The sequence below is a fragment of the Carcharhinus amblyrhynchos genome, chromosome 13 (assembly GCF_965287045.1).
Source record: "Carcharhinus amblyrhynchos chromosome 13, sCarAmb.v2.hapA, whole genome shotgun sequence".
Taxonomy (NCBI): Eukaryota; Metazoa; Chordata; class Chondrichthyes; order Carcharhiniformes; family Carcharhinidae; genus Carcharhinus; species Carcharhinus amblyrhynchos.
This window is the reverse complement of record NC_137336.1, coordinates 36334730-36358876: the sequence shown is the minus strand read 5'-3', so window position 1 is coordinate 36358876 and position 24147 is coordinate 36334730. Positions and strand designations below refer to the sequence as shown.

The 24147-nt window shown below is 38.5% G+C and overlaps 1 protein-coding gene across 1 annotated transcript in view; it reads left to right on the top strand.

The window, feature by feature from the left end:
* The window catches only part of puraa (purine-rich element binding protein Aa), a 51465-nt gene extending 28767 nt beyond the window's left edge, over positions 1-22698 (top strand). Inside the window, exon 3 of the transcript XR_013888461.1 lies at positions 22286-22698. The gene's annotated coding sequence lies outside the window, so the exon portion shown is untranslated. The remainder of the gene's footprint in view (positions 1-22285) is intronic.
* The last annotated feature ends 1449 nt before the right edge of the window (positions 22699-24147 follow it).

Here is a 24147-nt window from a genome sequence, read left to right as displayed (position 1 = left end):
GTTTGAAGTAAATATCAATATTTTGTTTTGCTGAAAATACCTGTTCTAGAGGTTTTTTTCATGAAAGGGAACCCCAGCACTTTTATCTGAAGATGCACAGAAATTTGTGAAATACAAAACTAGTTCAATATGTGGAACAGAATATCCAAGGTGTCAGGACATTCCTGCATCCTTTTTCCTGAAGACCACCAACAACACTTTTTTTTTCAGACTGAAAAATATCAAGAGCTTAGGTCAGTCCCATATTAGTGCTTGGAACATCAGTGAAGAATCCAAGACAGAGAAAAATGGCTTGAATGGCTGTTGGAATTGTAATGTTGTCCACTCTGCCCAACAAAAGTTTTACTTGTCCTTCCAAATCAAATCTGCAGTCAACCATAGATCTGATCTAAAGGGAAATACGGAAAACCCCACACCCAATGAGGTAGAACAACTCACTAGACTCAGCACTGACCCATCAAATTAAGCAAAAGGAATAAAATAAAGGCTTGCACTTAACTATTGCTGTTAGACATTAAATCAAACCAGCAAGATCTGCCTTTGACATGTGCCAGATGCTCATATACCATAACCAAATCGCAACCCCCCCCCCCCCCCCCCCACATCCCCCGCCCACCACACACACCCCTGAATTCGAAGATTTCAAAAGGGTTCTCTTGAGTCAGCAAAATCCTTAAGGCTGGTAAGTAATTTGGTCAAAGCAGACTGAACAACTAATAAAGACAACTGAATTGAGACATCATCCAGGACTAGGACAAGTTACCTTTTTTGAAGCAAAGGTTGAAATCAAGACTTGTAGTCTTTGAGTCACAACAACACTCTGGGCTGCCAAGTCTCCATAGCAATATCAAGTCTAATTCTTTCATGGTGAATGATTTCAAAGGAGGGTGGTACTCATCCAAGAACTCCAAGAGTAAAGTCTTTCATGATCCATCAGCTTTGGGTCTGTTTCAGTCAAAAGATTTTCCATAAGATAAAGAATTCAAGAGGATGCAGAGAGCCTCTAATGCCGCTTGTGCTCCATGTGTGTTGGCAGGAGCAGAGGCTACTCAGTCAAAGACCTACTGGATTCATGAGTGTTAGCCGGGGCAACTGTAAATCCAGGTCAGAGGTTCCTCGTGATGACACCTTCCTGACCATGATGGTGGTTTGAACAATCATTGAAGACTAAACAGATGTTGCAGCACTATGCAGTACAAGGGCTGTCTTCAACATCTGCTGAGATTACTGCAACAGCGTATATTACCAGAATCTACCCTGGTTTTGAGACAAGAACTGGAAAGACAGTTGTGTCATTGGAAAGTCTTAAAAGATAGTTTACAACCTGGTTTCATGGGTGTTGAAACAGTCGATGGTGCAACCATTTACAATTTCTTACAGTGCTAGATTAATCTCTCTGACCTGGAGTGTTTGTGCTTCATTTTAGGTTTGGACTGAAGACAGACTTCTGGTGAGTTCAGGTGCATCCTGCAAAAACTTCTTGTGTTCAGCAAAGCCCACAACAGGATATGCAATGTTTGAAGCCTGGTATGAGCATGTAGTGGAGTACATTTAATTGGAAAAAAATATAATCAGCACAGAAACTGAGGATGTCAGAACTTCACAAGTTGGAATAATCAAATTCCAAAGCAATGATTTAGAACTGATTCCTACTGAGAAAATAAAATCTTCGGCTGAGCAAGAAAAGAAAACTGAAAATGGTAATGCGAGTTAGGTTTTAATGTAGAATGAGAAATGGAATGTCATGTATCCTTATAGTATGAAACTTCTAGATAGACCCAGTCTCAGTGATCTTCCCACTGTACAATAGCTCTATAGCAATATCAGCAAGAGAAGGTGAACTAAAAATCATACTTTTCCATTTTATGTAGCCCTGTAAACTTGAATAAGATGGTATTTTTAGAGAACATCATTTGATTAAGGAGTAGAGTGTTTCAAACAGCATTTCTGCAATAAATTAAGAAAACTTGAACAAAGGGAATAGTCATTTTTCTTCCTCCAGCCCATCTGTGGGACAAGTCAAAATGCTTCTCTGAAAGATAATCGAAGAAAATGATGTGGATATCTTGTTGCTACCTTCTGTATCAGTGTCTCTTCTCGTAGGTAATGAGGAAATGGTTTGAACCACAGATTTATCTGTGGACACTGACATTGTTAGCCTGTGTGATTGACTGGCAAGAATCGCACTTTTTATAAGCTAAGTAGTTTTTTTTCCTTCCTCCTACCAGTCAACAATTAACCCTTGCTGTAATGAAGTGGTCCAAGCAATTTAGCCAAGATGTCTTAATGCAGACTAGTCAAGAAAAGATTCAAAGACAGCCCCTGGATTTAGAGACTGAAGTCAATACTAGGCTGCTTTTAGTAGCTGATTTACTGTTGCCATATTCATGGAATTCCACTACTGTAGTTGGCATTGGTGGAACAGTAGATAAGATGCATAGTCTTAGATCTTTGGAGAACATTCAAAAAGACAACATTTTGCAAGCCTCTGGTGTTGTCAAAGCTTTGGAGGTCTTTGCCTGTACTGAGAGGATGTTGACTCTTTAGGGTATGCTTCCATGAATGTTGTAATCTTGTTCTTGTCACTCATCCCTACCCTGATCGTTATTTGTGTTCAAGCTTTTTATGCAAAGCTCAAATATTTGCATAAGTATTCAATTGCAGTGGACATCAAATTGAGCCAATTTTGTTCTTGCATAACATTCCAAAACATGTAGTTCCAATCAGAATAAATAAATAGTAATGAAACATAGGAACCTTAGTTAATTATCCCACTTGGGTCAATTGTAGTATCCCAAAAAGTGCTCTAATTGAGATCAGATTGTGCACAAACTGGGGATATAAAAGCTTTGGATAATAAACATTTTCTAGCTTGAGACATTGGGTGTCAAATATGTAATTGCTAGCCTCAGAATGTGGATTCTGATCTCAGTAATTTGTAAGTTACCTTAGGTTGGCTGTAAGGGTCCTTTGTGAAGTAAATTGCAACTGTTTTCTATGCAGCTTCCCATAGAAAAGTAGAATCGTAAAATGTTATACTTTAAAAATACTCCATTCAGCCCATGGTGTCTGTGCCAACCAAAAATTTAATAAAATTTTCCAAAATTTCTTCCAAGTTCTAAAATGTTGCTTTTTGTAATTTAAAAAAAAAGCACCCATTCGAATTTTAATCCTGTTATAAAATAGCTGTTCTGGATATGAAAGAGTAAGAAAAAAATGGTCAAACAAGGATGGGGTAAGGCAACAGCACTAATGGTGACATCTGTCCATTCTGTATCTTAATCAAGAGTGTTTTGACATTGATGCTGGATCTCCAAAATGAAGTGTTCTGTTTCTCCTTTGAACATCACTCAATTTGATGACTGGAAAAAATATAAAGAGCAACATTTTAGAACTTGAAAGAAATTTTGGAAAATCCTTGACTGTAACCTTTTAATTTGAAAATAGTTTTAAAACATTAGCTCACCTTCAGGTGAGATAGCCCTCCCTTCCTTACTATTTCAAAGAATGGCACATGGAGCCCTAACTTTCCATTTCTTAACTTAGTGTCTATTAGTACTCATTTTGCATTAATTTTAATGAAGTATGAATTGCTTCAATCAGCAATAAAACGTTAGGTTTTCTTACTACAGCCTCAAATACGCAGCCTCTGTTTAGGATGCGAAAATCCTCGTGATAAGGTAATTCTTTTAAGGTGTTATTTGAAGTGAGTTCTTAAGTTCTGAACATAAGATTGCTGTGAGGACTTATTCTGGAGAACGCTTATTAATGCCATATGAAAAGAAGAGAGAGCTCTAGTGTGTTTACAGTTAATTTGATAGCATTTTCAATTGATCAGATTGTGTGTTGAATACATAATGGAAAATACCATATAATGGCAGTTGTGGCTCAGTTGGTAGCACACTTGCCTCTGAGTCACGAGTCTCAGTTCAGGTTTCACTCCAAGACTTGTGCATAAAGGTCAGTTCCGGTGTGGTACTGAGTGAGCATTGCACTGTTGGAGGTGTTGCCTTTTAAAGAGATGTTAAACTGAGGCCTCAGCTACCTGCTCAGTTGGATGTAAATAAAATTCCATAGTATTATTTTGAAGAAGAGGAGAGTTAACCTTGATATCCTAGCCAATACTTATCCTTCAAATCAACCTACAAACTGATTATCTGATTATCATCACATTGTTGTTTCTGGGACTTTGTTGAGTACAAATTAACAGTCACTTTTCCAAAAAAAAACTTCATTGGCTGTAAAATTCTCTGAGACTTTAACTGGTCATTTAAAAAGTACTCTGTAAATGCAAGGTTTTTTTTACTAAATACATACAAATTAAGAGTAGGCAATTGGGCTTCTTCAGGACAAAATACCAGTGGTGCAATTGAACCAAAAATTCTAAGGCGACAAACTTAGTAGATTTATTGGTGAAAGAAACCAGAAAAGGAAGAGAATTTAGCTACCATTCACAAAGACTTGTTGACTTCCAGGCCAGGATATTAGAAGAAGTAATTGAGGAAAGTGCAGATTTTCCAAAGCTTGATGTATTTTCCAAACCTATCTTTGAATTGAAAAATTGTAAAGGCATCCCTATTAATTGAGGGCAAGAAAAAAGATAGAAAATTATGGACTATTCGACTAAGTCTGTACTTGGCACATAAATTGTGGGAAAAATACTTTATCATGGCATGACTGAGCACTGTGACAAGTATGAAGTGATCAAAGTCAGGATGGATTTGGGAAGGTTAGGTCATGTCTGGTTCATCTAATCTTTTTATTTTGGGAAGAGATTGCTGTCATGATAGATATGTAAGTGTCTGGATATTGCCTATATTGATTTTCAGAAGACATTTGATAAGTTTTTGCTGGAGAGAAAAATTACCAGAAGTTAGTTCATTTGGAATTGGAAGTAACAATGTGACATTGATAATTGGTTGGGAGGTTGGAGATAGGATAGGGATAAAAGATCAATTCTCCAATTGTCAGGAGTTCACAGGTGATACCCAGGGATCTCAAATGGGAAAGCAGCTTTTACCTTTTATATCAATGACTTAGATGAGGAAATGTTGTTGTATATCCAAATCTTTAGAAGATGCTAATTTAGGGAAGACAGTAAGATATGTGATGGGGCCAAGAAGATACAATAGAAATAAACAGATTGAGCAAGCAATGTTGTGGCAGATGGTATGTAACATGGAGGATTTTTGGGCCATCGACTTCGGTTCTGGAACAGGCAAATTAGAAAATTAAGTGCGACAAACTATGAGCTGTGGGGGAAGCAAAGGGATTTGGGTGATCATCTAAATCAGCAAAAAAAAACTAGTGCAGGGGTACAAAACAATGAAAAAACTAATGTAATATTTTGGTGAGACCCAATTTTAAGAGTTACAGCATTCAGTTTGGAATATCGAACCTGAGGAAAGGTGTATTGGCCTTGGAAGGAGTGCAGTTCAGGTTCACCAGATGATAACATGGCTTAATTGGTTAAATTATGTGGACGAGTTGTATAAACATGGATTCTATTCCCTAGAAGGCTGAAGGTGGTTGAAATGAGGTATTTCGTATGATTAAGGGATTCAATACGAAAAATACAAAAACTATTTCCTCTGGTTAGAGAATCCAGCACAAAAAAACATTAATCTTAAAATTAGAGCTCGAACATTGAGGTACAAAATCCTGAAGCCTTCTTCACATAAAGAATAGTGGAAATCTGTGACTTGCTCTCCCAAAAGGCTGCAGGGCTGGGTTATTTTGAAATTTAAGACTGAAATCAATAGATTTTTGTTAAATAAGAATATCAAGAGATATGAAACAACAGTGGGTAAACGGATTCAGTTACAGATTAGACATGATCTAATTAAATGGTAGGGAAGGCTCTGGGCAGAATGAGTCTCTCTGTTCCATTATGTTATATCTCTACTATCATGATGTGTCAAAAAGAAGCTAAAATCTGTCAGCATAAGGAAAATTAAACTTCTTACATGTGTAAACCTTTTAAATTGGCAAATTATAGGTGAGGTTGGATGCAGCCCATGGAGACAGAAAATTTTCTATTTTGAGAAATGTTAATAAGCAAGCAACATTAGCATACACTTAACCGATTTTATATTGAATATAATAGTGCATAAACATTCAGTTCTGTTCTGAAGTCGGTTTTAAAATTTGATTATGCTAATTGATTATTTTCATTGTTCCGCATTTACAGTTTTTTTGACAATCTACTCATTAAGTGAATAGATCTTAAGTAGTAAAGTGATTTCTCAAACAAAAACATTTCTACCATAACTTTCTTCTGTTCACCTGTTAATGTAAAATAACCTGGTAAATACTATATACTCGATTTGAGCTCTGGGATGTTATTCCCTGCAATCTGTCCACTGTTCAGTTACGTTGCAGAAAATTAGACCAAATGGGGTAGTGGGAGACAGTGATGAGGTGTAAAATAAGGGTGGTGTAATAAAGTAAGGTCTTTTCCTGCAATGTGATATTTTGCTCATTTATTATTTTTGAATTTGAGGAATTAAGAAGAAAAAGTTGGCATTTTCTTGAAATGAAATGAAAATATTAGATAGTTGGAGTTTAGGGTGAGCCCATTTCACTGAAATTAGTTTTTTTATTACTTGTTAATGGAATGTGAGCATCAAGGTGGCAAGGCCAGCATTTACTGCCACTTGATTGCTCAAGTTTTCAAATTATTTAACTCCTGGAATAAACCAGTGACATTACCCACCTCACAGCAAGTGCCAAAAACAAGGAGCAACAAACAAGTTATTATCAGTAATAGGTTATTCATGTTATCCTCCCAGCAGTTGCAGAATAACTGTAGCAGGTGCAAAGCAAAAGTTTGGACTCCATTTTTAAAAAATGATTTGGGGGATTGATTGTGTAAAGAGTTACCCCTGGATTGAAAACCAAAGCCTATATTGTAAAATTTCATTCTCTAGCTTCTATAACTCCTCCCATGATGAACAAAAAACAGTACATTTCCCACAGTTATTAGGCTGAGGTGGGAAAGAAACCGGGCAACAATGGCAGAGCTAGCCCTCCAGGTTTTATTCTGCTGAATTTACTGGGTAATTTCATTGGAACCCTGAAGTATGGCACACCTGTCTGGCTTAGGTATCAGTTCACTGAATCTGCCACAGTAACCTGTCTTAATTCTACCTTTCTCTATGACATCCTAGAGCTATCTCAACCCCCAAAAATACCCTAAGCTTTTCTTCACTTCATCCTCCACCCACAAAACAAAATAGTCAATAGGTGGTCATGAGATAGTAAGCTGTGGGTTTGAACTTCTGCTTGGTTTATCATACATCAGGATCATGAGCCACAAAAAAAAGTGTATTGCTATTATCCTGACTACTGTTTGGGCAGGCATATGTATCTTATTAAATGGTGGTACCATTGTTTGGAGATGTAGAGCTAGAGCAGCAGCTGTATTTCATGGTAGGCACTAAATCTTCAGCACAAGTTGTCATGATTGGAAAAGCATTGCCTGAAAATCTGGTGGGAACTCTACTTTCAAAATGTGTTTGGATATATACTTCAAATGGAAATATTTATTAGGCTATCAGAAAGCAGCAGAGGAATGGATTTAATTGAATAGCTCTTTCATTGATCCGACATAGACATAATGTCCAGAACAGCCTCTTTCTGTGCTCTGTTGTTTTATGTTCTCACATCCAATCTTCAGGAAAGTCTTTCAAGCAATTGTCCTAAATCTCAGGTACCTTTTCATCAGCCAATTAATTGTTCTTTGAGCAAACGCTGCTTCAAATTTTCTTGGCAAATAAATATGACATTGTATCTGCCACACAATTACTTACTGCAAATTATATATTAAACAATAAGTTTCAGTTGGTAACTTTCCCCCTTTGTGTCAGAAGGTGAGTCCAAGCTCTACTCCAGACCTAAGCATATAATCTAGATTTAACAGAACAGTAGTGAGGGGCTGATGCATTGTCAGAGTATTTCCTTTCAGGTAAGATATTAAACTGAGGGTCCACATGTTTGTTCAAATGGAAGTAAAAAATCCCAATGCTCTTCATCAGGAGGAGTTTTTTTTTAATGCCCTGGCTCTTCCTCAGTTAAGGCCAAATTTTCTTATTTTACTACATGAGATTTGCCAATAGAGACTACACTTTTAAGAAGTGACCTGTTAACTGTAAAGTGCTTTTGGACCTCCTGAGAATATGATTGTAAATTCAAGCTTTGTGAAATTCGGATTGTTAATCCCCATTGTTTGATCTCTGTGGTTTGATGTCTTATCCTTATAATGCTCCTGTGATGTGCCTTGAGATGTTTTATAATGTTATAAGTGCTATAAAAGTACATTACTGTGGTTGAGTACTGCAGGTTTGATGTCCAAAATGACATCCATGGCTGCATATGAACTTTTGAATTCCCTCACTAACATGGTGTCCAGCGGTGGGGGCACTGGACTCCACGTTAGTGAAGGAATTAGCGCAGGTGCATAGAACTTCTGCTAGAAGGAAGCAGAACATGCAGGTCGTGACCCCAATCAGATGCACGTTGAGTTGATGCTCGCATGGCTTTTTTGGTATTCAACGCTCCAATTAATACCCCTTCTTAACATAGCTGAACACATGTTCAACAGCAGAAAAGACTCCCACTAGCATTACGTAAAGTGATGCTAGTGGGAGTTGATGGTTGATTCTCCTTCTCCATCCCCACCTCCTGGCGTTAGTGCGTGACTAGACATGGTGTTTTTCAAGGGAATGCCTAAGTAATTGACACACAACTGAACAAGCTGATGAAAAAGGGAGGAGAATAAAAGGCAGGCCTTTTGCAGAACACCATATCCCAGCCAGGATGTACAGGGAGTAATTCTTCAATGTTGCCCTCAGTGAGAAACAATAAATGCAACTTAAGTAAAGATATCCTTATTGAAATCTACCATCACTGAAATCACAACTGCAACCTCAGAAGGGCAAGGATTGCACTGCCAATGGCTATGTTGGTGACCATGGCAATGAATTTTAACATGTCCAATTCCCTCCGGGTTGGTTGAAGATATTTGTAATATTTTGGAGTTTGTCATCAAATGTTACATAAAGGAGGTCACGCACACTCTTTGCTCATTGAGAGCTTACTGCATTGCATTTTTTCTGGAGACTACTGCAAAGTGAGCATATGGCTTTAGTAGAATTGCAAGCTTCCCCATGGTGTAGGGTATCATTCACTGCACATACAGTTTTCTGGATGCTGCATGTTAACAATACCACAATAGAAAGAATTCTCCTCTATCAGCACCTCACTGCTGTTTGGCCATATGCAGAGAATTATGCAGGTCAGTGTGCTGGGAGCAGTGATGTTATCTCCTTAATGAGTGAAAGGAACTCACCACTGACCACTCTGGAGGTGCCTTGTCTGCTGCATGTTGCAGATTCTTGCCATTGTGATGGATCAGCCCTTGTCACCAATTATATGGTGACTACAGAAAAAGAGAAGGCAACTGTAGCAGGTCCTTTCTGACTAGGCTATCTGTGAAGATCTCATCCAAGTTTGATATTAGTACCTTCAACCCCATTTCACCGCTACCAGCTGTCTCACATTTAGCCTTCCCTCTGTCACTGATCATCACAATGTCAGCCTGACCAAAATGGAAAAAAAAATGCCTTTACAAAACAAACATTCCAAACCAAATGTAAAGGTCAGTCACACTGTGCATTCCTTTAGTGACTGTCCTCTGTGCTCCTTTGCCTGTTTTGGTACTCCTTCACACTGCTTCCCCAGTCCTGCAGAATGTCTAGTGGAAGGTTGCTGGCTTTTCAATAGAGGAGGATGCAGATAGCCTGGGAGAACAGCCTTGAGCCAATGAGGCCCAGCTGTAGACTGCACCATGTTGCAGGGGCATTAACAGTCTTAGCAGGCTACCTGATAGGTAACAGCTAGGGCATGGTGGAGTGGCAGCAATGGGAACATGAATGCTGTTTTCCTGAGAGAGGACAACAGCTTTGTGCTCCATGGAGCCATTGCCACTTGCCCCATGCAGCATGTCAGCAATTCTGGAAATCTGTTGCAGGGCAGAGTGCCGGGCTGCTGTGACATCTTGCATGCCAATATGAAAGCAGTCTATGCTTGAAGAATAACACAAATGTTTTACTGCAGCATCCCGACTGCTGGTGGAAGCTGCAATATTGGCCATCAGATGTCACATCATGGTTGGGATCTGCAAATGTGTTAATGGAGTTGGCGGCCACTTTATATGCTTGAAATGGTTAGCTTTGCACAAAACCTTGTACTATATTCATAGAATTTACAGCACAGAAGGAGGCCACTCAATCTATCATGTCTGTACTGGCTCCCGAAAGAGCCACCCAGCTAGATCTGTTCTCCAGCCCTATTGCCGTAGTCCTCAATTCATTATTTTCAAATATGTATCCAGCTTTCTTTTGAAACCTTCTATGGAATCTCCCACACTCCCAGGCAGCGCACTTCGAATTCCAACAACTCTCCGGGTGAAGGAGTTTCTCCTCATCTCACTCCAGCTCTCTGCTGGCTATCTTTAAAATTGTGACTCCTGATCACTGACGTACCAACTATAGAAACAGAATATCCTTCTTTACCCGGTCAGAATTGTTCATAATTTTTGACATCAATAAGGTCACCACTTGAGCCCCTCTGCTCCAAGGAGAATCTTGCATCTAAAATTCCTCATTCCTGGTATCATTCTAGTAAATCTCCATTGCACTCTCTCTGGGGCTTTAACATCATTCCTTAAACAAGGTGCCCAGAACTGAACACACTACTCCATATATTGTCTGAACAATGATTTGCAGAGGTGTAGCATCACTTCCTTGCTTTCATACTCTGTCTCTATTTATAAACCCAAGGAATCTATAAACCTTCTTAACTGTTTCAACTTACCTGCCACTTTAAGGGAATTGTGCACTTGAACCCCCGAGGTCCCTCTGCTCCTGTACTCACATCAAAATTGTACCATTCAGCCTGTATTGTCTCCCTGTGTTTCTTCTATCAAAACGCATCAGATCACATTTCGCTGTCTTGAAATTCATCGGGCAGATGTCTGTCCATTTAGCCAACTTGCCAGTGTCCCTCTGAAGTCACTCAGCCTCATCCTCACAATTCACTATTATCCCTAGCTTAGCATCATCTGCAAATTTAGAGATTTTGTCGTTAACACACATCTCTAAATTGTTTATATAAATCAGAAGAAGCAAGGTTCCCAACATTGAACACCCCTTTCAATTCACCTCCATCTAAGAAATGCCCATCAATACCTACCTTCTGTTTCTTATCTTAGCCAACTTCTAATCAATGCTGCCAAACATTTCTAATTTGCTAACCAACCTGCCATGTGGCACAATATCAAATGCTTTCTCAAAGTCCAAATATACAACATCCATGGCACTACCCTCATCCACTGCCTGTGTCACCTCGTCAAAGAACTCAAATTTGTCAGACTTGACCTGCCTTTGACAAAGCCTAAGTCCCTTCTCCCCTTCATGACCCACACTGTCTAGTATTTTTCTCTAAGTACCTATTTATCTTATCCCGTATTATGGACTGCATCAATTTCCCACTGTTGATGTCATGCTGACAGTTCTGTAGTTTCCTGGGTTATCCTTTGCTCCTTTCTTAAACACAGCATCACCTTTGAAATCTTCTAGTCCCTGGGGACTAATCCTGTGTTCAGAGACACCTGGAAAATTTCCATCAATGGCAACATAATTTGCTCCCTACCCCTGACAAAGCAAATTCAGTACCTCTGACATGCTCTGCTTCAGTGAGTTGTTTACCCTGCTTGTCCCTTAGGGCCCCTCTATCTTTTACTAATCTATTATCATTAATATGTTTGAAGAATATATTTGTTTTAGCATAGCCTGCCATGCTTTCCTCACGCTTCCTTTTAGCCTTCCTTATTCCAACCTTATCCCCCCTCCTGCATTTGAGATTTTTCCTGACTTCTATTGCTATTATTATTCTAGCATGCACCATTTTCTCATCAATATCCTTCATCATGCAGGGTATTCTAGCTTTGGATACCTTGTATTTATTTCTCATGGGTGTAATACCTGGTTTGCACCCTATTTCACCTCTCCTTTGAAAGTCTCCTTTTTTTTAATCCACCAAAATGTGTTTCCAATCAATCTGCTCCAGTTCAGCTTTTAACCCCCCAAATTTGCCTTTTTTCAGTCTGGGATCTGAATGCATGGCTGATTTTTATCCTTTTCCAACTTAATATTGAATCCTATTATATTATGATTGCTATTTCCCAACTGCTTCCCCACTCTAATGTTCTCCACCTGGCCTGGCTCATTTCCTAGGACTAGATTCAGCACAGCTTCCTCTCAACTAGGACGGGAAATGTACTTTTCCAGAAAGTTATCTTGCACACATTGCAGGTATTTCTCCCCTTCTATGCCCCATACTCTACCTTTTTCCCCAGTCTACCTTAGCGTAATTGAAATCCCCAACCTACTAAGTAGCGCCACTCTACTTGTACAGCAGGTTTCCCTAATCTGTTTACAAATGTTTGCTTCTATTTTCTCCTCACTATTTGGAGGTCTATGATAAATACCAAACAAGGTCACCACTCTCTTCCTGTTTCTCACCTCCAACCATATAGATTCTACTTCAGGAACTGCATCTTGTTCAGGGGCATTGGCCAAGACTGCTACACATTTCTTTTACCCACTCTAATAATCTGGGATGTTAATTATCTGGTCTGTTCTGTCTTGAGTCGCGTTTCTGCCAATATTACTATATCATGTCCCTGAGCAATTTCTGCTCACATTTCCCCAGTTTTGTTCACTAAACTCTCTTTATATATTTAACCCTGCCCTCATCTCTCTCTTGCTTTTTGGGAGACCATCATTTTTATTCACTATCAACACTCAAGCCTTCCCTCATTTCCTTTTCCCTGTTCCCCCTTCTTCCATCTTTTGCCCTCACTGATACCTCTACAGCTAGGCCCATGAGCCAATCTACTCCCTGCCTAACACATTCAAATCTGCCCTCACTACACTATTTACTCAACCTAGAGATTCGTTCCATTTCGGCTCAGGTGAAGCCATCTCTTCTGATCAGCTTTCTGCTTTCCTAAAAACAATCCCAATGTCCCAAAAATCTAAACCTCTCCCTTCTACATCATCTCCACAAGCTATGCATTTATCTCCCTGAGCTGTCTTTGCATAAGTGGTGAAGCTCATGTCACAGATAGTGTTTCTTAAATTACTACCCTGGAGGTCCTGCATTTCAACCTACTCCCTAACTCTTAAACTGGTCCTGCAAGACCTCCAAGCTATCCCTCCCTATGTTGTTAGTTCTCACGTGAACCACAGTCCCTGACTGTTCAACCTCCCTTTCCAGAAGTTTGTCTATTTAATCCTTTATCCTGAACCCTTGCATCCAGGAATTAAAAGACCGTGCAGGACTCTCAATCTCAGCTGCAACTAGATTGTCCATCCCTGGAACTATTGAGTCACCCACTACTACCATCTTTCTAATCTACATACCAGCCTCCCTCTCTTTTCCCAGAGTAGCCTCAGGTACCATGGTACAGTAATTTTCCCTCAGGTCATCTACCCCTGGCTCCCTCGTATTGTAAGAAGTCTCACAACACCAGGTTAAAGTTTTATTTGGAGCACTGCCCCTTCAGGTGAGTGGAAGATTTCACCTGAGGAAGGGACAGCAAGTGCTCTGAAAGCTAGCGGCTTTTGCTACCAAATAAACCCGTTGGACTTTAACCTGGTGTTGTGAGACTTCTTATTGTGTTTACCCCAGTCCAACACTGGCATCTCCACAGCATCCCTCATATTGCTGACTTCACAGGCCTCTAAAATTTCATACCTGTTAAACAGTTCCCGGGAGTCCTGGGTGTCCTGGACCCGCTGGTCTCTTTGCTACTTTGGGATTAACTAGTCTCTCTGGACAGGCTCCCCAATATACCAAGGATTTAATTATCCATAATCCAGCCAACTCTGTAACCTCTTCTCTTGAAGTATTCGTTTGAGTCCTCTGCACCAGAACTCATGTGACGTCGGGTTTGGGGAAGTGTTAGCTGCACTATCCTTGGCCTAGCTGCCAGGTTTAGATCCTCCTCTCTACCCTTTAAATTGCATACAGAGTCAATAACTGAGTTGCTCATCATATTGGCCCTCTGCTCAGTCAGTTAATGCTGGTTAGACACTATTTGTATTAAACAGCCTGCCTTGCGAACTATAGGCGGAAATTGTGATCACGGCGCCCAGTTTCGGCAACTATCGAATTTAGCCCCTAATTTCTTTAATTCATTAAGGAGCAAGATTCGTGTCTGTAGGATATGATATTTCTTTTTGATGCCAATCAAATAAACCAAGTTAAACTCGGAAAAAGTAAGAAAGGCAGCCCCCAAAAAAGGCAACTACCCGAAACATCTTTTTTATGGCTGTGTTAAATCAAGTAATAATGCTGTGTCTTGATCATCACGCTTTTGTTCATATACCGTCTGGCCAAGTTGCGCTTGTATATTTCCTTCTTTCAGACACCCAGGCGCTAGGTGCAGTAAAGTAAAATGTTTGCTCCAGCTGCAGCTTGTAAATCAGGAGAATATCTGAGGTGAGGAAGAGGATTAGGTGTGAGGCTTGTACTGTGCTGTACTATCCTATGTTCATCCTCTTTTGAGAGTTTCAGCACCGGCAGTTGCCATGTCATTGGCAGCAGGCATCCCAGTGATGGCTTGAACAATCTCCTCTCCAAGATCAGAATATCTAGACGGGCTTGTATCTCTTGTGTGTCGTGTCCTGCGAGAGAGGGGACAAGTGTGTTAGTGTTGTGTAATTGGTTTGGCTGATGTGACTGTTTGAATAGCTGGCAGTGTGTGTAAACTGAGATGGAGATTTTGAGGGCACTTTGCAACAACGCTGAATATGTAGTATGCAAATGATAGATCGGAGTCCCGGTTGGAGATTGTAGGCAAGTGCATTGAGAAATGTCTGAGGCTAGGGGTGCAGTTGATAACATGTTGCATTTGAAGATACATTCACCGTTAAAAGGTCGTTACTGCACTGCATCCAGGTTTCCGGAATCTGAGTCCTGGCATTAACCTCCAGGGCTATTAGTTCACACTGCCTTCAGATCGTATGCCCGCTGATCCTTATAGATATAGAACATACCCAAATCCCTTCAGATACAGAACATTTCTCCAACTTTCTTCTACCCAAAGTCTCGAGTACACTTTGAAGCCTTGCATCCTATTCTCTTATGTTGTGCCAGTCTTCTGCCTTTCCCAGATCACAGAACATTCCCATCACCTGCTTCCAGCCACAGAAAATCTTTCCTATTAGATCTGCAAGCCAGCTTTAGCTGGTGCTGGCCACTCACCACATTGGCCCTTTAATCAGTCCGTTAATCCTGGTTAACTACTGTATTTATATTAAACAGACTCATTGCGAACTAGAGGCGGGAGTTGATCACCGCGCCCAGTTTCGATAACTATCGAATTTAGCCCCTAATTCTTCTAATTCATTAAAAAAAACAAGATTGGTGTCTGTAGCTGAAGAGACAGCACTTGTCTTAAAGTGACAAAATGACTTAGTATGATGGACAAAATCTTTCGGCAATTTCAATTTCTCGTTTTTGCTCGTGGATGTTTCGGGTTACCGAAACCGCCATGTAGACAAAATCCATGAGAATGGATCCGTTTGTTTAAAATATGTTGTAGATTGTAACGTTATTGTAATTATGGCCTATTTTAACGTGGGGTTAGATCGTCACTCCTGTTAGTTTTTGCCCGATTTTATATTTAAAATTCAAATTGATTGACGAATATATTTTGTGAGAAGGCACTGGGACGATTGGACTATCTGTCACGCACCCAGTTCGCATAGTCGGATCTTAAATGAGAAAACCCGGCTCTTTGACGAGTACAATTGTGTTGAAAGAAATCTCCACGCTAAATCTAAACACCGAGATTAATCAATCTCGATTAACTCCGTATTTATAACTGGAACGGCTAAAAACAGAAACCGTTCGACGGAACAAATGAGTTCAATATTTGACCTGTCATTTTCGAACAAGTGGGAATAAGCCGGAGCGCCAGTTTGTTCAAAAACACTGCAGGATTTTGTTACAAGGAAACGTTCTTGAATATCACCACCTGATCAGAATCAGGTCATGTTCAACTTAATGCCACGAATCTAAATGAAAAGCTATATCACAATACACAAATCTGTTTAAAATTCATTGTGGAGGTCGCTGGCTATGGCCCATCCCTAGTTTGCCCTTGAGAAGGTGACGATATGTACGTTTCTATATATATGTGTGTATGTGTAAAATGTTCTGCGCATTGCAGGGAGCTGCAATGTTTAAATTCAAGGACCAGCCGAAAACTGGTCCCAGAAATGGGACGTTTGTGATTGCATTCATTACAATGATAAATGCATGAACAGCATAAACTACTGGACTGACTAACTACAATCCCATGGACAGCTATGGCGGTATATCCGGTCTGTTTAATCACTAACAACTATTAATCGGTGATGTCGCCTGTTCATTCCGCACTCAAACCTCTTCGAAGAAGGTATTGATCAGAGTTACCGGTTAGTCAGTCGTCAGTTTCAGGGGAGCAAAACACATTCAAGGGCGCCCGAGGTGAGTTAAGATTGCAGAACAGCAGATTTCAAAGAAGGCATCCTTTGACTAAACTTAGAAAGAGCAGTGATCTGTCCTGAGCGATTGCTTTGGATAAGTTAACGAACGCTCATTATTTAACCTTTAACCAGTTTGTTTTTAAATTTAAAAAAATGTCCAACCGATGTTTTTTTTCTATAAGAAACATACTGGACGTATGTATGGAAAGATAAATACTGGACGTGAAGCTCTCCAAGCAATCTGGAGGTTAAATTATGTTGAAGGAAATTGCCTTGACTGAAGTAACAGCCTTCTGACAAAACCTGGCAATTCTAGTTTAATAGTCACTCCTGGGTTTGAGTGTGATGGGCAACGTCACGACTTCAGCCCGACATTATGCTTACACTGTTACGTTTCTGGTTCGGATTTGTGAGTTTTTCTCATATTGAGATTAGATAAAAGAATTACAATCGTGTATTTTAAAGCGGTTGCTTTGAAATTTACAGTTTTCAATTATTGAAGTGTGTACACTCGTGTTGCTTGGCTTTTGTCCGGCCCAGGCCGGATGATGAATAAAAGCAGTGAAGTGAAGCGTGGTTTTTATAAAGCTGAGGATCTTCTGTTTTAGAAAAAAGCTTTCATCTTTAAAACTTCAGTAAAATTCGAATAATTATATTTCGTTGACCACAAAATAGTTTAGAGATTGTTTGGCACTCCAGGAAGAAGGCAAAAGGGATGTCGCGGACTATTCGGTGAAATGGGAGGGAATCGGAGCAATTTTTTTAAAAAGGCAGACAGTCGGCGGCAAAGTCCGAGCTGCAGAGAGCGCAAAATGTTCACACGGGGACAATAAAGAGGATGAATCAAATCGAGGAAAAAGAAGTAGGGGTATCGGGTAAAGTTAGATTAACATCACAAAGATTAAACGTTTGCACTGATTTGTTTTTAAGAAAGGAGGGAATAAGTTGCTGGATAGATTTGTTTTTGAAATGTTTGGCACGGTATCTCTCATGATTGAAAAAGAAACCCAGACGTTGGGTTTAAAAGGAAATGCAGCAGCTGAATCCCCTATTAAACCCAAGGGGTGGGATAAAAGGGCGCAGAATTCTACACAGTTCGGGAAAAAAAAGTGTCGACAATACAGCATTGCGGAAATAGTCAAATCCAGCTCCAGTCTGTCCTCCGCGTGAACGAAAAATCTGATGAGCTTTATACAAACCAGAAAAGAGTTGGAAATGGTAACAGTGCCGGGTTCAGTTTTGTTCAGAAAATGTTTAGTAGATACTTTGGACTTGGTATTATGGAGCTCAATCTTGAAGGCTGCTGAGACACAAGTTCAGAAGTTTGTCAAGAGATCAGTAAAAGACCAAGGAGATAAAACTGATTAACAAAGTGGGCAAGCATGAGAGAAATTCTGTTGTATAGGAGTAAATGTGAGGTCTGGGGCAAAAAGCAAAGGATTGAGGTGCAGGCTTTGTGAAAAAAATACCTGAAAGTTTACATGAAGACACAAGTTCAAATATCCAAGTGCCTGAAAATGCAGGTCAGTAAAGCTGTGAAGTAATACCATTGAGTAAAAATGAATTTATATAAATGACAACTAGAATGCTGCAATTTTGGGTGGCTCATTTTAGAAATAATAATTGGCATAGGTTCACCAGGGCATTGTCAGAGATTGGAAACAGTGGGAAAGAATTGACAGATTGGGCCAATTAACACTGCAGCAGAGAAAGCTAACAGGAGTTTTAATCAAGCTTTTTTTTAAAAAAAGAAATGAAATGTTAGGACTTTTTTCTGTTTAGGGAGTCAGTGATGAGGGATTATCAATTTAAAGTAACTGCTGAATGGGGCAGATGGTTGGTGGAGAATATAATACTTCGGCATAGCAGTGAGTGAAACAGAGACTTTTTTATTTAAAAATGAAAAAAAATCAGTAAATATTTGAGGCAGAGGAGTTTATAAAGCTATGAGTAGAGGGCCATGGGATTCAAATTTCTCTAGCAATGAGCTGATACAGACATGATGGGCTGAATGATGCCATATATGCCGTAATCTTGGTTGCATGACCATTTTAGAATGCTTCTCTATGATCCAAGTATTTAAAGCTGTTTAGTGAGTATAGCCACAACTTCTAATTCAACTACAGTTTTATCATTAGAGTGAAGATTAGAGTAAATTTATAACCCATGGACTGTAGTTTCATAGTGTCATGTATATTTTAATCTTTAATTTTATTGAATTATGTTTCATCATGTGATCAGGATTTCTGTGCTGCTTTAGTGATGTTACAACTTAACCTCTGATTTAACTTTAATATTTTTTAAACAATACTATATTGCAAGAAAAATGGAAGACTATAAAATAGATTAAGGATCTGCTGAAGTGGCAGAGCTATGGTTTATTACATGTATGCAAAATCAGAATCTTTTAGGACTTTAAGAAGATTAAGCATGGAAAAAAAGTTTGATACAATTTCTTTAAAGGAAACAGATGAGGTCTAATGCTGTATATTTTAGTTACAATGAACATCTTTTGTATTTAAGGCATAGATAACAAGTTGTTTTTTCGGATGCTGCAACTATTGTCATTGATCAGCCCTAGTATATATTACTATATTGTATTAATATTGATGTACACCTTGAGATTTTTGCAGTGAGGTATTGAAGATTCAAACTGAGTGTTTAACATTTCTGATCTGCTGTAAAATGTTTCTGTTCCTCTTGAATTAAAATACTCAAGTCGTGCAGGTGACAACTATCTAGACCTTGCACCATTTAACGAGACTGAATTAGCTTTTTAATGTTGAACAAATTCGAAAAGTCTTATCTAAAAACTTCCAACAGATTGTCTGAGCCTGCGATTCTGAATTACTTCCCAAAACTCAATATAATCAAATATGATTCAAATGGATACTCCCTATTATTTAGATTGTAGTATACAAATTGAATGGTGGGTTAATGTGAATTCTAAAATCTCTCGATGCTAGGTTTCATTTTGTAACCAGCTATCCTCCATTAATTTAAAAACACATTTCAAGCTTTCTCTTGTATTTAGTAAAGGATTAGTTTTGAAATTTTCTCCTTGATATTGAGACAGAAAATATGGCATTGAATTTGTGTTCGTCAATTGCAATAGCTAAAATAAAGATGCCAAATTCAAAAGCTATCCCAGTGGGAAAGAATGGTTTATTCTCATCTGTCTTTCGATGTGTATCTCCCTACCCATTCTCTTATATTCAGTGCCTCTTCTCAGTGATTCCTCCTACTGGTATCTAGGTAGGTTGCTAACATAATCACATGAAGCTGAATTTGTTAATCCTATCTCCAATCACTTCACTGCTTGTGTTGTTCTTTCTGTCCCTTGCTGTATATTTATTTTTATTCCCTCTCTTTCCTCCTCCTTCATATAATTCGCAGTCTTTTGGCAAAGATCAAGCATCAGATCATGTTCCAGATGGGGTGCAATGCCTTATCTTGCCAGCTTGGATCTTGTTTGTCTCCAATGTGGGGACCATAAGTTGAATTCAATTTGAACTTAGTTTGTGGAGCAAGCAAGGAGATGGTTCAGGCTTGTCTGACCCACTCTGCACATTGGTTTTGTAATTTTAAGAATGCAGTAAGTTTTTTTAAATTACAGTTGATTTTTATTATGACACACAACTGCGAAGGTAATTTTGCTTAAAACGTGTGAAAAACTTTACTAGAGATTAGTAAGAATTTTCCAAAATGAGTCACCTTTATTGAGGGCCTAATTTTCTCATGAATATGACTCGAGCATCAACTTCCTTCTTTATTTTGTACTTAATCTGCCTCAGACCTCCTACGTCTTCGTCTCTGTCAAATTTTCCCCCCTTCCCATTTCCATCTCTGACCACGCTTCTTGCACTCAATGCTGCTTCAAACAACTATTCCCATCAGTTTCCAAAGTTGGGAATTCTCCTTTTGGAAAATCCATAGCTCATATTATGCTTTGCTCACTGCCTGTTTCTGTAACTACATGATCAGCAGTATATGAGAATTTAGTCTCAATTTCACATAGTAATTATTACCCTTTAGCCCTTCACTGAACGGCTGCAGGATTTATAATCTCTTGACAAGTATGAAACAGCTATGATTCAGTTAGAGATATTTACTGAGCAGGGAAAGCAAATGGTAACTACTTTGGATAGGTTATGAATCAGATACTAATAGCCAGTAATGTCTACTAACTTTGGTACACCAACCCAGAAAGTGCCTTGGAACGTAAATGATCGCCGTGTTGTCATGTCATCATGGATCCATAGAAAACTCAGTTTTATAATAGTAAGGTTGATTCTGAGCGATAGGGCAGAACGTTGGCAACTGAATAGGTCAAATTTCTATTGTAGATTTTTTTCTACTGGTGCTTTGAGGATTGAATTCTGGCTATAATTCTGTGAAAATCATAAACAGGTATTCATTGTAATATTCTGTTATGAATTGAAAATGTCACTATTTTTAAAGCCCAGTATACATGGAAAGATGGTACACAACAATCGCCATTTGCAGGTAGATCGCAAGACATTTGAAAATAACTGGAGAAAGAGTTGTGTTTAGCTAAAATAGATGGTGGTAGTCCTCTAAGTGATACACAAAATGCAAAAACATTCAGCAAGCCAGGCAACCTCTGTGCAGGAAAGGGGAAAAGATTAACACTTCAATGTATATGTGAATCAATGCTCTAAACTCTCCTGCTGAACAGATGCTGCGTCATGAGGGGAGTGTTTGAGCATTTTACTAACTGTATTTGGAGAACATTGGGAATGTGTTGGCTTTGAGGAAATACTTTGGTATTAGAGCTTGGATGAGGTATTGATGTTCAGCACACTTCTGATGTTTAGTAGTTGTGGAGGTGGGCAGGTTGGCACGGCATTATAGTTGAGGAGAACCTGAGTTTAGAACTGCAGAAGGTATTCCTGAGCTTTGGCATATGTAACGATAGAATGTGAGGTTTAATTTGTCATTCCTTGTATCTGTCAGCTAAAATGGAAGAGGGAAAGGTAGGGGTCTTGATAGCATTGGCTAGATGTCATGTTTTAAATAATTTAAGTTGCTGCAAATATTAATTGTGGTATTATGATCTTTAGTATTTCAATCTCTCCCCTCCCTCCTCGTACTACTTCAATATTTAGCACAGCTATAAGAAAATGTAAACATTCAAATCAGCATCAAAGCTAATCTGGTGATTAATAAAGATTTTCTTTCTTTTTCAATGTAAGTTTTCTTTGAAAAAGCAACTCAAATTAAAATAAAAATCTCCCCTTCCACAATCTCTGCCTGACAATTTTAATATGTTTAAAGTTTCTAACCAGCAACAAAACACAGGTGATAAGCAGCTGGTAACAGAAGGCATCCTATTTGTTTTAAATTTTAACTGTTTAAATAAACTCAAATAAGGATGAGGAAAGACACTTGAGTACATTTTCAGCTTGCTGCTAGGTATAAAATTTGGATAAAATCAATCAACCGCCCATTATTGAAATATCCCAGTTTTAACTTTATGAAAATAAAGTGGCTTCTGCAATAGGTAACCAATCTCCAACTGCTATTTTATGCCTGTCTGGCAATTTGAAATAAAACACCACTTTCTCTGTTTCTGATCTGCTTTCTGAACTTAAAATTTTGCAAAATATAATCTTTAACTGAAGAGTAATCAATGTCGTTTCTCTTTTCTGTTCCGCACACAGATGCACACACCCTCTACATTTAAAAACGAATGTCAAAATTTGCCATTTTGCTTTCCTTTAAATAATTTTGAAAAACAACTGAGCAGGAGTTTCTAGATGCTGAAGAATGTTCCAGTGGTTCAGCTGAGTAAATGCTGTTGGTGCATCATGGGAAGTTGGATGCACTGCACATAATCAGACTGCAGAATCTGCCTTCAGTAACAGAGGCCTGGTTCGGGGCAGCACATCAAGTTTAAGCCAGGAGCGAGATTAAGCCTTTAAATAAAAACTTTAATGAAGACAATCAAAGACAATTCAAGTGACAAATTTGAACGTGATTGTAAAATATGTAAATGTCTTTCTTAAATTTTGTTTAAATCATATTTCAGAATTATACATTTCAGTTACTTCAATCTCAAAGTGTCTTGAATAATTTGTGTTGTTGGGGGTTTGGATTTAGGGGTGGGGGGAAGGGGGAGATAAAATGCCATCTAGTGGCATAGCATAGAATCTTGCAGGTAAGTATTGACATTTGAACATTGTATTTCCTGTTAGAAAATTTTTGCATAACATTTAACAATGTGAATTTGTGACACAGGAGGGGCATGCCACAATACAAAATATAATTAATACACAAATATAATTGTTGTAAGTATTTCAAAAGTATGTACGACAAAATCTCTACTCTTCATAATTTGTATATGCACAGTACTGAAGGCTAATGCTGTACTGGCTGTGGGAATAACAGCTATGTGACATTACCTTTGTTCTGACCTGACCTAAGGTCCACTGTGTGTCTTTGAGAACTAGACTAGAGATGAAAGAGTTAGTTTAAAAAAAGTAAATTTGAACAAAAGTCATGTTTTAACAATTTTGACTTGCAGCTAAGTTTTATTTAAAATAGATTGGTGTCTCAATGTTTCAAACATTGATAAAAATCTTGCATCAAGGTCTTGTATATTGCAGTATTACTGAACATGGATGCATTTTATTTTGAAACATATCAATTTTCTTAGAAATGCATGGGATATTTTATGAAGATTATCTGAAAATAAATATATCTTGCGGATTTGATTGTGATCTTGTAGTGTTGTGTACTGAAAAGGAGAATGATTATAAATACAAATCTAGTCAAATCAGCACTAAATAAATATTAAAATATTGTTTGGTGTATACTTATTACTGAATTGTTTAATCCCAGCTCATTAAATTCCAATAAAATTTTATACAAATAAAGGTACAGTCTCTCCTTTGTTAGACTACGCTTTTCTGAATTAGAGTCGAGAACACACACTGGATATGAACGTAAACTTCAGTAATGCAAAAAGCACAGCATTTGAATGAATCATTCAGTATGCTGTATGTGTGCCGAGATAGTCAACAAGAGAGAATCACCATGGTTGTAGTCTCTTTAAGATGCTGATGAGCAACTGATTTACAGTTTTCACAGAAAAATAGAATCACAGAATTCAGTCCCAGGAATGTTAAAAATCCCAGAATCTCTTGCGATTAAAAAATGGAATCTAGTTCCCTCACTATATATCAGTGGTTTTAATTATAAACAGATAGAATAACAACATGGATACAAATCCCGGATTCGCATAATAAAGCTGGAATTTGACTTATTCCGTCAGTATAATTAAGTAGCCATGTTGATGAGCTTGGCGGCCACATAATTCCTTGCTTCGTCTTTAAAAGTGTCCTTGAGCTGAGCATTGGTTCTTTTTTTCTGTTGCTGCAGTGAAGAAAGCCTTTACTCTGTTTTACTGACATTGAAGATCCATTGAAGGTTTCTGCAAACTAGAAGTTATGGATGCAAGTTTAGACATTTTATATACAATGTTTCTGCATCTTCAGTGTTTACTTTCTGAGCATAGCTCAGC